Source organism: Lutzomyia longipalpis, chromosome 1, assembly GCF_024334085.1.
Source record: "Lutzomyia longipalpis isolate SR_M1_2022 chromosome 1, ASM2433408v1".
Taxonomy (NCBI): domain Eukaryota; kingdom Metazoa; phylum Arthropoda; class Insecta; order Diptera; family Psychodidae; genus Lutzomyia; species Lutzomyia longipalpis.
Window position 1 is genome coordinate 47768532 of NC_074707.1, and position 13072 is coordinate 47781603.

General features: G+C 30.8%; 2 protein-coding genes across 3 annotated transcripts in view; one reads left to right on the forward strand and one right to left on the reverse strand.

Annotated features, from left to right (window-relative positions):
* Positions 1–722: 722 nt before the first annotated feature.
* LOC129787983 (protein Peter pan) overlaps positions 723–13072 on the forward strand; it is a 1185971-nt gene continuing 1173621 nt past the window's right edge. Inside the window, exon 1 of the mRNA XM_055823912.1 lies at positions 723–743. The gene's annotated coding sequence lies outside the window, so the exon portion shown is untranslated. The remainder of the gene's footprint in view (positions 744–13072) is intronic.
* LOC129787980 (L-dopachrome tautomerase yellow-f2-like) overlaps positions 723–13072 on the reverse strand; it is a 1067766-nt gene continuing 1055416 nt past the window's right edge. For both annotated transcript variants that reach the window (XM_055823903.1, XM_055823901.1), the window contains exon 3: positions 723–746. The gene's annotated coding sequence lies outside the window, so the exon portion shown is untranslated. The remainder of the gene's footprint in view (positions 747–13072) is intronic.

The following is a 13072-nucleotide window of genomic DNA, read 5'->3' on the forward strand; positions in this document are numbered from 1 at the left end:
CAGAAATTCTTCGGTCAAAAGTCATGAAGTAAATCAAGTAACTGAAGTTATTTGATCAAAATAACAAAAGTCATTTGGTTAAAAGACAATAAAAGCTGAATAAAATTATTAAAAAGGCCAAAAAAAATTGTCAAAAATACAGAAATTCTTCGGTCAAAGGTCATAAAGCAACTCAAGTAACAGAATTTATTTGGTCGAAATAACAAAGTTATTTGGTTAAAAGACAATAAAAGCTGAATAAAATTATTAAAAAGGCCAAAAAAAATTGTCAAAAATACAGAAATTCTTCGGTCAAAAGTCATGAAGTAAATCAAGTAACTGAAGTTATTTGGTCGAAAAACCAAAGTCCTTTGGTTAAAAGACAATAAAAGCTGAATAAAATTATTAAAAAGGCCAAAAAAAATTGTCAAAAATACAGAAATTATTCAGTCAAAAGTCATGAAGTAACTCAAGTAACAGAATTTATTTGGTCGAAAAACCAAAGTCATTTGGTTAAAAGACAATAAAAGCTGAATAAAATTATTAAAAAGGCAAAAAAAAATTGTCAAAAATACAGAAATTATTCAGTCAAAAGTCATGAAGTAACTCAAGTAACAGAATTTATTTGGTCGAAAAACCAAAGTCATTTGGTTAAAAGACAATAAAAGCTGAATAAAATTATTAAAAAGGCCAAAAAAAATTGTCAAAAATACAGAAATTCTTCGGTCAAAGGTCATGAAGTAAAGCAGTGGTATCAACGCAGAGTACTTCGAAAAACCAAAGTCATTTGGTTAAAAGACAATAAAAGCTGAATAAAATTATTAAAAAGGCCAAAAAAAATTGTCAAAAATACAGAAATTATTCAGTCAAAAGTCATGAAGTAACTCAAGTAACAGAATTTATTTGGTCGAAAAACCAAAGTCATTTGGTTAAAAGACAATAAAAGCTGAATAAAATTATTAAAAAGGCCAAAAAAAATTGTCAAAAATACAGAAATTCTTCGGTCAAAAGTCATGAAGTAAATCAAGTAACAGAATTTATTTGGTCGAAAAACCAAAGTCATTTGGTTAAAAGACAATAAAAGCTGAATAAAATTATTAAAAAGGCCAAAAAAAATTGTCAAAAATACTGAAATTATTCAGTCAAAAGTCATGAAGTAACTCAAGTAACAGAATTTATTTGGTCGAAAAACCAAAGTCATTTGGTTAAAAGACAATAAAAGCTGAATAAAATTATTAAAAAGGCCAAAAAAAATTGTCAAAAATACAGAAATTATTCAGTCAAAAGTCATGAAGTAAATCAAGTAACTGAAGTTATTTGGTCGAAAAACCAAAGTCATTTGGTTAAAAGACAATAAAAGCTGAATAAAATTATTAAAAAGGCCAAAAAAAAATTGTCAAAAATACAGAAATTCTTCGGTCAAAGGTCATAAAGCAACTCAAGTAACAGAATTTATTTGGTCGAAATAACAAAGTTATTTTGTTAAAAGACAATAAAAGCTGAATAAAATTATTAAAAAGGCCACAAAAAATTGTCAAAAATACAGAAATTCTTCGGTCAAAGGTCATAAAGCAACTCAAGTAACAGAATTTATTTGTTTGAAATAACAAAGTCATTTGGTTAAAAGACAATAAAAGCTGAATAAAATTATTAAAAAGGCCAATAAAAATTGTCAAAAATACAGAAATTCTTCGGTCAAAGGTCATAAAGCAACTCAAGTAACAGAATTTATTTGTTTGAAATAACAAAGTTATTTTGTTAAAAGACAATAAAAGCTGAATAAAATTATTAAAAAGGCCAAAAAAAATTGTCAAAAATACAGAAATTCTTCGGTCAAAGGTCATAAAGCAACTCAAGTAACAGAATTTATTTGGTCGAAATAACAAAGTTATTTTGTTAAAAGACAATAAAAGCTGAATAAAATTATTAAAAAGGCCACAAAAAATTGTCAAAAATACAGAAATTCTTCGGTCAAAGGTCATAAAGCAACTCAAGTAACAGAATTTATTTGGTCGAAATAACAAAGTTATTTTGTTAAAAGACAATAAAAGCTGAATAGAATTATTAAAAAGGCCAAAAAAAATTGTCAAAAATACAGAAATTCTTCGGTCAAAGGTCATAAAGCAACTCAAGTAACAGAATTTATTTGGTCGAAAAACCAAAGTCATTTGGTTAAAAGACAATAAAAGCTGAATAAAATTATTAAAAAGGCCAAAAAAAATTGTCAAAAATACAGAAATTATTCAGTCAAAAGTCATAAAGCAACTCAAGTAACAGAATTTATTTGGTCGAAAAACCAAAGTCATTTTGTTAAAAGACAATAAAAGCTGAATAAAATTATTAAAAAGGCCAAAAAAAATTGTCAAAAATACAGAAATTCTTCGGTCAAAGGTCATGAAGCAACTCAAGTAACAGAATTTATTTGTTTGAAATAACAAAGTCATTTGGTTAAAAGACAATAAAAGCTGAATAGAATTATTAAAAAGGCCAAAAAAAATTGTCAAAAATACAGAAATTCTTCGGTCAAAGGTCATAAAGCAACTCAAGTAACAGAATTTATTTGGTCGAAAAACCAAAGTCATTTGGTTAAAAGACAATAAAAGCTGAATAAAATTATTAAAAAGGCCAATAAAAATTGTCAAAAATACAGAAATTCTTCGGTCAAAGGTCATAAAGCAACTCAAGTAACAGAATTTATTTGGTCGAAATAACTAAATCATTTGATTAAAAGATATAAAAAGTTGAATTAAATAGTCAAAAAAGAAAATGGAATTAATAAAAAAAAACAAAAGTTATTAAGACTGCGCCCGATTTTTTCTCCCACACAAGTTATTTATTTGCAAATGAGGTAGATTCTAGCAAAAATATTTTTTTTTCGTTTCTTACAATTCGTGAGTTACAAGGTTTTTTGACATTTTCACAAAAAGCTTCTAAAATTTTAAGGTCTAAAAAGTTTTACATCTAGACCAAGTAGCCGAGACACATTTTACGCCATAATAGAAAAGGAAAGATTTTGGTATTCTGGCTGAAAATTTTCTTATTACTTGTAAGATTTTTTTTACAAAATCATATGATTTGTAAGGACCTGTCGATGTGCCTTTTCAATTTTTTTGTGAGTTTTTTATCCATAGAAATATTATTTAGCGTCAACGTATAGACCATATTGACGATTATTCTACATGAATTTGAGTATTTGGATTTGTTTCAGGATATTTTATGTGGAAAAATATTGAATTTTTTGTGAATTATGTTTTGAAAGACCACATGAGACATTTCCATAGATTAAAAAGCAGTCTGTTTTAGAATATGGAAAAAGGTTTGATTCCGAATATTCTGGATTCGCTTCTACCTGCCAGGAGCCTCTGGGATTTGAAGTCAAATTCCTGTGCTTCTGCGCTCAAAGGCCAAGGAACGGACAAGGCCACAGTTGTTCGGAAAAATACCCCTGTTATATTTGGACCAAAATCTCAGTAAATCTTTTTAACCCTTGGAGGATTTTGCTGACAAAAGTAGCCAATTCGACTTTTTTCAATCGTCATAGAATTAAAATCTATTCATATTTCGTGATGAATTCTACATTGGTGTATAGGGGAGTTTTATTACTTCAAGATCGTGTAAAGAAAATTAGGAAATGTACTGGTAAGCTGACCAAGCTTACGAGAGCTGTGTTTCTTTCAGTGTACCAATTTTGTGAGAGCAAACTTAGAACGCGAATTAATTTAAATACGTGTAAAGTCGGGAAAAGTTGAAAAGTCATGTCTTGAAGTCAGCTATAACATATCGAAAAACGAAAAAAATTATGTCGCCATTTTCAAAAAATTCGAGTTCGAAATTTTCGAAAGTTTTGTTTTCGATTTTAGCGTCTCTTGCGGTAATTTCTCGAAGTTGCAATGTTCTAGACATTTGTAGAGTTTCACGAAACCTTTCATTTGCGCTTGAGTTGATCAAGATCGGACTTGTAGAACCCGAGATATGACATGCCAACTTTGGAAGGCTATATCTCGAGAACGGATCCATAGATTTTCTGCATTTTTGGCATGGAGCCTAGATAATATAGTCAGCTACAATATATCAAAAAATTTAAAAAATAAAATTTTTTTGTGACGAAATTTACCCTTATCATATTCGGCTTTAAAGTAGCCCCAAAGAATGAGATTCCCCGAGAGCCTAGAAGAGAGAGGGGGGGGAAGAAAAACAGCATAGGTCACCTCAGGAACATCTATTTATTTTTAAGAATAAGTGTGGCATAAATTCTGAAGATTAATCCCAGGTAAGAGTTAGGGCAGCCTCCGGAAAAGCAATGGAGCTACCTTCCGGATCTATTGTTCCGCCGTGAATCACTTCGTGATGAATCTCCTTGGGATGCAGCAGTGGGCATTGATTTCTTCACCAGTGTGGGAGATGACCAAAGCTTGGTCTATCCGGGTACGACCTCGTGGCTCCTGATGGGGATGAGCCTCCCTGGAGCGAGGCACTGGGCAGGAAGTGGACGATAAATGACTCCAATATGGTAGATCATCATCCAAGACATCCTTCGATTCGGGCCCACTAGATTCTCCGACAGATTTTCGGGTGATTGGGGATTTTGTGAGATCTCTCCTCACGCCCTGGATCCCGGTGTGACTTAAGTCAATTGACATCCTTCCTGGCTCGACACTGCTACAAACGCTCCTCTCAGACTGGGGGCTCATGGAACCGGGGTGTTTCTTCTGCCTTCTAGGTGGCTGGCTACCAACAGCTCCTCTTCTTCTTAGTGTGGAGCTCATGGAATCCGAGGCATTTCTGCAGTCACTTCCCGCACTTATATAAGGTTTTGGGGGTAAAACTTTGAGGTTATGACCTCTCCTCCCCATCAAAAATTAGCTGCCGAATTTCTGCAGAAAAATTCGAAAGCACTAAAGGTATTCTGAACACGTGTTCTTTAGAAATTCTTTAGAAATTTTGTATGGCGCTGGGACACTTTTTCTGCAGAATATTTCCGCAGTTTTCTGAAAAAATTCATCAATCTGTTATACTGTTGAAATTCGTTTTGAATTTTAAAAAAAAGCGTTTTTTTTGCAAATTATTATTATTATTCGCGGGGACTTGTTGCGCTTCGCGCAAATTTTGGAGAAAAAATTGTGATGGTTTATAAGTAAAAAAAAAATAGGGCCACTCATTAAACCCAAAGAAAAAAATTTGCAAAGAGAAGAAATCATTTTCAAGCAACATTTCCGGCGCCAAATTTAAAAATTCGCAAAAAATGCATGACTTTTATATGGGGGCTACCTGCAGGGGGGCTTTGGGGGGAAAATGGATACGGCCACTCGAAATCGCCTGATATAAGGAGCCTCTGTACCAAATTTCATCGCAATCGGTCAAACGGTGTAGATTTGTATAGCCGAACACGACGGAAGATTACCAACAAACAGACCTTTCTTTATTATATAGATTTATTTAATATTTTTAAAATTTACAAAAAAATATATCCGGCGTTGCCTTTTCCTTCTCCTTCTGTCTCCTTCGATGCTGGGCCGCTTTTCAGATGATCTCTCCTCTTCACCTTTGTGACTTCCGGGACTTTAAAAAATAAAAGAAAATCTTAGGAAAAAGTATTCTAAATATTTTTTCATCTTTCTCACCTTCCATTTCCGGAAAATTATGTTGCATAAAGTTGTGTAAGACCGGATCCCAGAAATTGAGGACTGAAGCCAGGCACGGACAGTTTTGTGCTTCAAACGGATCTAAAATATGGAAAAAAAAGTTTAGAATAATAATGAATTTTTTGAAAAAATACGAATCAGAAGAATTAACATACATTTCCGCATTTTGGAATGTTGTCAAAAATTAAAGCAGAAGCGGGCAGGGCATCCGGGTAGAGCATTCAGGCAGGCCATCCGGGTAGGGGTCCGGGCAGGACTTCCTGAATAGGGCATCCGGGTATTGCTTCCGGACTGGTCATCCTGGGCACTGATTGTGTTCCAAAAACGATCTGAAATATAGAAAAAAATTGATAAATTGTTCTTTTTTTTCTTGTTTACAAAAGTTTTTGTTTTTTTATCTTGAGAAAATTAATTTAAAAAAAAAAAAGAAAAATCAATTTCGGGCTCTTTTTTTGCAATGAAGAACTTTTAGATCAAAATAATTAATTTTTTCTTATTGTTTTCTATCAATTTCATCAATCTGATGCTACTAAAACATTCCACAAAAGATATTTTTGAAATCTAGTAGGATCAAAAAGATAAAATTACCCAAATTAATTAAGAAAATCGTAAAATTACTTACCGCATCTCTTCTGCGTGAATTTTCCATCATTTTTGCACTCTCAAACCACAAAGTCTCAAATTGACGAATTTTTGAAGAAAACCGCGGAAATTTTCTGCACCCACGCCGAACGCTCCCAAAGCGAGATAAATCCACCCGAATGAAAAAATAAACTGCGGACAAAATTTTAGCTGCCGACCGACCTCGAAACATATTTTTGATGGGTCCTATCTTCTTCTTCTTCATCTTAATCTCTTTCGGCATTTCGCTGTGTTTCGTTTCATTTGAATTCATAATAACCGTTTGTTTATTTCCGGTAATTTTATTTCTCCCAAAAATCGTAACAATATGTCGCCGTTTTCGAGATATTCATCGAAAACTCATCGAAAATTTTGTTTTCGTTTTTTGGCCCTCTAGCGGTCACTTTTGAAACTTCGGATGTTCTAGAGAGTTGTAGGGTATGTTGAGAGCTTGATGTCCCCTACAACATATCAAAATTTCAGATTTTTAGATATCTGAGATATAGGCAAAACCGGTTTATAGGTATTGGTTTATAGGTTTACCGCAAGTCTCTATCTATCACAGTTCCCTCGCAATTTAGTGTTATACTGCAGACGGCCGGCCGGCCGGAAAAATTTTTTTTTGGCGCATACGTTTTTTGGAATGTGGGGACCCTAATTTGTGCTCATCCCAAGTTTGAGCCCGATCTGACGACTTTCGATTTTGCTCGGTACACAAAAAGCTGTGTCTGAAAGAAACACAGCTAAAATATAGAAACTCTGCGGTCAAAATTCACGAAGCAATTCAAGTAACAGAAATTATTTGGTCAAAAGAACAAAAGTCCTTTGATTAAAAGATAATAAAGCTGAATAAAATTATTAAAAAAGCAATTTGAAATTGTCAAAAACACAGACATTTTCCAGTCAAAGTTTATAAGGTAGCCCAAGTAACTGAAGTTATTTGGTTAAAATAACAAAAGTTGTTTGGTTAAAAGACAATAAAGCTGAATAAAATTATTGAAAAAGCAATTTGAAATTGTAAAAAACACAAAAATTTTCCAGTCAAAGTTAATAAGGTAGCCCAAGTAACTGAAGTTATTTGGTTAAAATAACAAAAGTTGTTTGGTTAAAAGACAATAAAGCTGAATAAAATTATTGAAAAAGCAATTTGAAATTGTAAAAAACACAAAAATTTTCCAGTCAAAGTTAATAAGGTAGCCCAAGTAACTGAAGTTATTTGGTTAAAATAACAAAAGTTGTTTGGTTTAAAGACAAAAAAAAACCGAATCAAATAGTCAAAAAAGAAAATATAATTGATCAGAAAAGGAAAAGTTTTTCATTTATATAATATTATAACAGAATTAATTAATTCAAATAAAAGAAATGCTCAGTGACTGAATGACATGTCAAAACTTGTTTGATTTGTAGAAAAACGAATATATATAATATATTTGCACCACTCACCCATTCGGATTTAACTAATCATTTCAGTCAACGTACTCACAAAGGAAAACAAAATGGCTTCATTTTTTCACTCACAACGCAATATCTCAATTTTAGTGCTAAAACTTGCTAATTTCATTACAATAGCACTTGAAAACTCTTAAATAATCACTCATGAAGGATTTTCATTACTTTTACACTATTTTTTCACAGTTTTTCACTCCATAATTACAAAGAAATCAGGAGAAAACAGAACGCTGTCAAAAACTTCCATCAATCTGCTTTAACTGAATGCTTCGGTTGAGGAATGGAATTTTCCAGAACACGCCAAAGTATTTAACCTTTTTACTTCAGCTAAACACATCATTAACCAAACTAACATATCTCTATTAACGATGATTGCAAGTTAAAGAAGTGAAAAAAGGAAAATATAAAATAGCATTCGGTAAACAATTTGGTAGACAAAAGATAATAAAGCTGAATAAAATTATTAAAAAAGCAATTTGAAATTGTCAAAAACACAGAAATTTTCCAGTCAAAGTTAATAAGGTAGCCCAAGTAACTGAAGTTATTTGGTTAAAATAACAAAAGTTGTTTGGTTTAAAGACAAAAAAAAACCGAATCAAATAGTCAAAAAAGAAAATATAATTGATCAGAAAAGGAAAAGTTTTTCATTTATATAATATTATAACAGAATTAATTAATTCAAATAAAAGAAATGCTCAGTGACTGAATGACATGTCAAAACTTGTTTGATTTGTAGAAAAACGAATATATATAATATATTTGTACCACTCACCCATTCGGATTTAACCAATCATTTCAGTCAACGTACTCACAAAGGAAAACAAAATGGCTTCGTTTTTTTTTTCACTCACAACGCAATATCTCAATTTTAGTGCTAAAACTTGCTAATTTCATTACAATAGCACTTGAAAACTCTTAAATAATCACTCATGAAGGATTTTCATTACTTTTACACTATTTTTTCACAGTTTTTCACTCCATAATTACAAAGAAATCAGGAGAAAACAGAACGCTGTCAAAAACTTCCGTCAATCTGCTTTAACTGAATGCTTCGGTTGAGGAATGGAATTTTCCAGAACACGCCAAAGTATTTAACCTTTTTACTTCAGCTAATAACTCATTAACCAATGACAGAATCATTTCTGTCATTTTGTTAATAATTTAATATATTAAATACTGATGTTAATTAGTAAATATAGCAAAATTAGGCAGTCAAAATAATAAAAGCTCATTTGCCAAAATAACTTGGGATACTTTACTAACTTTGACAGAGTAACTTGTGTTTCTGACAATTTTAAATTGCTTTTTTAATAATTTGATTCAGCTTTGTTGTCTTTTAACCAAATGACTTTTGTTATTTTGATCAAATAACTTCAGTTACTTGATTTACTTCATGACCTTTGACCGAAGAATTTCTGTATTTTTGACAATTTTTTTTGGCCTTTTTAATAATTTGATTCAGCTTTGTTGTCTTTTAACCAAATGACTTTGTTATTTCGACCAAATAAATTCTGTTACTTGAGTTGCTTCATGACCTTTGACCGAAGAATTTCTGTATTTTTGACAATTTTTTTTGGCCTTTTTAATAATTTTATTCAGCTTTTATTGTCTTTTAACCAAATGACTTTGTTTTTTCGACCAAATAAATTCTGTTACCTGAGTTGCTTCATGACCTTTGACCAAAGAATTTCGGTATTTTTGACAATTTTTTTTGGCCTTTTTAATAATTCTATTCAGCTTTTATTGTCTTTTAACCAAACGACTTTTGTTCTTTTGACCAAATAACTTCAATAACATGGGTTACTTTATTAACTTTGACTGAATAATTTCTCTGTTTTTGACAATTTCAAATTCCTTTTTTAACAATTTTATTCTGCTTTATTATTATTTTTTGAATAATTTTTGTTATTTTAACCAATTAACTCCTGTGTTTTTTTTTTATTATGCATTATTATTGTGTCACTAAATAATTTGTGACATTTTAGGATATTTTAAACCGTTCAGTTGGTTGACAAACTACGACAGTAAAAAAAATGAGAACATATGAAAAGATATCGCAGAATTATGTTGTCATTGTATCATTTCTGTTCTTCTGACCATTTTGAATCTTCATCACTTTTCACTCACTGAATAATTTTTTCTCTTATGACTAATAAAATTAGCTTTTTTTTATGAAACTGAATAGCTTCTGTTATTGTAATTGATTAACTTCTGCTAAATTAGCTGTTTCAGTTTACTGCAATATCCGATAACCAAATAGCTTCAGCTTTTTTAAAAAATTTGAATTGGTTATTTTTCATGAAACTGAATAACTTCTGCTATTGTAACTGATTAACTTCTGCTAAATTGGCTGTTTCAGTTTGGTACAGTATCCGATAACTAAATAGCTTCAGCTTTTTTAAAAATTTGAATTGGTTATTTTTCATGAAACTGAATAACTTCTGCTATTGTAACTGATTAACTTCTGCTAAATTGGCTGTTTCAGTTTGGTACAGTATCCGATAACTAAATAGCTTCAGCTTTTTTAAAAATTTGAATTGTTTATTTTTCATGAGACCGAATAACTTCTGCTATTGTAACTGATTAACTTCTGCTAAATTAGCTGGTCCAGTTTGGTACAGTATCCGATAACCAAATAGCTTCAGCTTTTTTAAAAAATTTGAATTGGTTATTTTTCATGAAACTGAATAACTTCTGCTATTGTAACTGATTAACTTCTGCTAAATTGGCTGTTTCAGTTTGGTACAGTATCCGATAACTAAATAGCTTCAGCTTTTTCAAAAATTTGAATTGGTTATTTTTCATGAAACCGAATAACTTCTGCTATTGTAACTGATTAACTTCTGCTAAATTGGCTGTTTCAGTTTGGTACAGTATCCGATAACTAAATAGCTTCAGCTTTTTTAAAAATTTGAATTGGTTATTTTTCATGAAACCGAATAACTTCTGCTATTGTAACTGATTAACTTCTGCTAAATTAGCTGGTCCAGTTTGGTACAGTATCCGATAACCAAATAGCTTCAGCTTTTTTAAAAAATTTGAATTGGTTATTTTTCATGAAACCGAATAACTTCTGCTAAATTGGCTGTTTCAGTTTGGTACAGTATTCGATAACCAAATAGCTTCAGCCTTTTTAAAAATTTGAATTGGTTATTTTTCATGAAACCGAATAACTTCTGCTATTGTAACTGATTAACTTCTGCTAAATTGGCTGTTTCAGTTTGGTACAGTATTCGATAACCAAATAGCTTCAGCCTTTTTAAAAATTTGAATTGGTTATTTTTCATGAAACCGAATAACTTCTGCTATTGTAACTGATTAACTTCTGCTAAATTTGCTGTTCCATTTTGCCTATAATATTAATTTACTGATTAACTTCAGCTTTTTTGACGATTTAAATTAGCATTTTTTCCTGACACTAAATAACTTCTGTTATTGTAACTGATTACTCTTTTGTTAAATTAACTGTTTCAATTTGTTTATAGCATTAATTCACTGAATAACTTCAACTTTTTTGACGATTCAAATTCGCATTTTTTCCTGACACTGAATGACTTCTGTTATGGTAACTGATTAACTTTTGCTAAATTAGCTGTTCCAATTTGCCTATAATATTAATTCACTGAATAACTTCAACTTTCTTGACTATTTCATTCTGTTATTTTAACCAAACAACTTCTGTTCTTTTGACTTTCGCTGTTTTGTGACCAAATGACTTCAGTCATTTTTACTAAATGGTTCAGTCATTTTAACCATTTACATTGGTGTTTCTTTCTTTCATTGTTCAACTTCAGTCAATATAACCTAATGAATCGGTTATAAAAACTGAAATAATTTGGCTAAAATGCCATATGACAGATTGATTTGGTCAATTTGACCAATTTTTTTTTAAGAGTGTATGCATGTAATCATATTCCTCTTTATAACATAGGAAACAACGTAATATAAAGTTAAGGAATACAGGATATATCTTACATACATATAGTGAGTGATCCCAGAGCATATATGTATTAGAGACCGAAGTTAGTCGAGTTGAAGTCGCGACTAGTGACTAGTCGATGGATTTTCTTGAGTCGTCGTCGTTGATCAATTTTGTCGACTAGTCGTAAGTCGTCGTAGTCGATCTCAAGTCGACTCAAAGTCGACTAGTGCTCAAAAAATAATAATAATTTGATCATTTTTAGTTTTTTAATTTATGAAAAACCTCAAAATTTCTTATGATTTAAAAATACAATTTACCTCTAAAAAAACTTTTTTATAATAAGTTAATTTTAAGCGCAAAGTGCACTTTGAAGAGAAAATATTTTTTTTTTCTTTTCAACTTATTTTATAAAAAGTTAATGCCAAACGCGTAACAGTTGACGAAGAAACAATCTTTCTTAAAATCCTTTTCTAACAAAGAAACGTTACAACTTCTGTAAAATATTTGAACTGGAGTTTCACTCTAAATGTGTTAAAATAATATTTAATTGAGCGCTAGTTATTCAAGGTAGTTAGAAATACAGCAATCAAAATTCAATATTATTTTAATTATTTTTAGTACAACTCCGATTCTTTATAATTAACACAAGTTCATCTTTTTAAAGTAAATGTTTCGCAATACAATTAGACTGATTTCTGCAATCTTAAGAAATTCAAGGTGAAATTCACTAAAAGTAAATCTGTCATAAAAAACTCAATTCAAACTCAAAAATCTTTTTTTGTACCTAAAAACCTTGCGACTGACTTTAAAAAAAACCTAAATCTTACGTAAAAATGCTGACCTTAAAAATTCAATCCTATGTAGCTTATGAAACTAATAATTTTGATTAAAAACTAAAATAATACTGACTTTAAAAACTTAAACCTGACTCAGGGAATTTCACCCTAATTAATGGATTTTTAGTCAATTTTCATAATTCAGCTTTTTGGCCAGTTTAATTCTAGCTATGTATGTAAAGACCTTACTATGGGTAAAGGGGTAATACCTTTAAGGATTAACCCCTTATGAATAATAAGGAATCCAGTGGGTGGAACAAAAAAATAAAAATTAACTAGCCAGAATTGGACATTTTCACAAACAAAGTGTATAGCGAAAACGTCCCATTGGTCCTTGGTTCTTAAGGGGTTAAATAACTCTGGGTAAAATGCACTACTCAGTCGGGCTTAAAAATTTAAATCGGTTTTTGAGTCGGTTTTAAGGTTTTAAGTCAGGTCTGACTTAAAATTTTTAAGTTGGTCTTAAAATTTTTAAGAATTTGTTAAAAAACTGACTTAAACCTTAAGACCGACTTAAATTTTTAAGCCCGACTTAGTAGTGAATTTCACCCTCTATGTATACTTATTTAGCTGAATATTCTAAATATTTTGAACGTTTGACTTTTTTGACGACTCCATTGGTG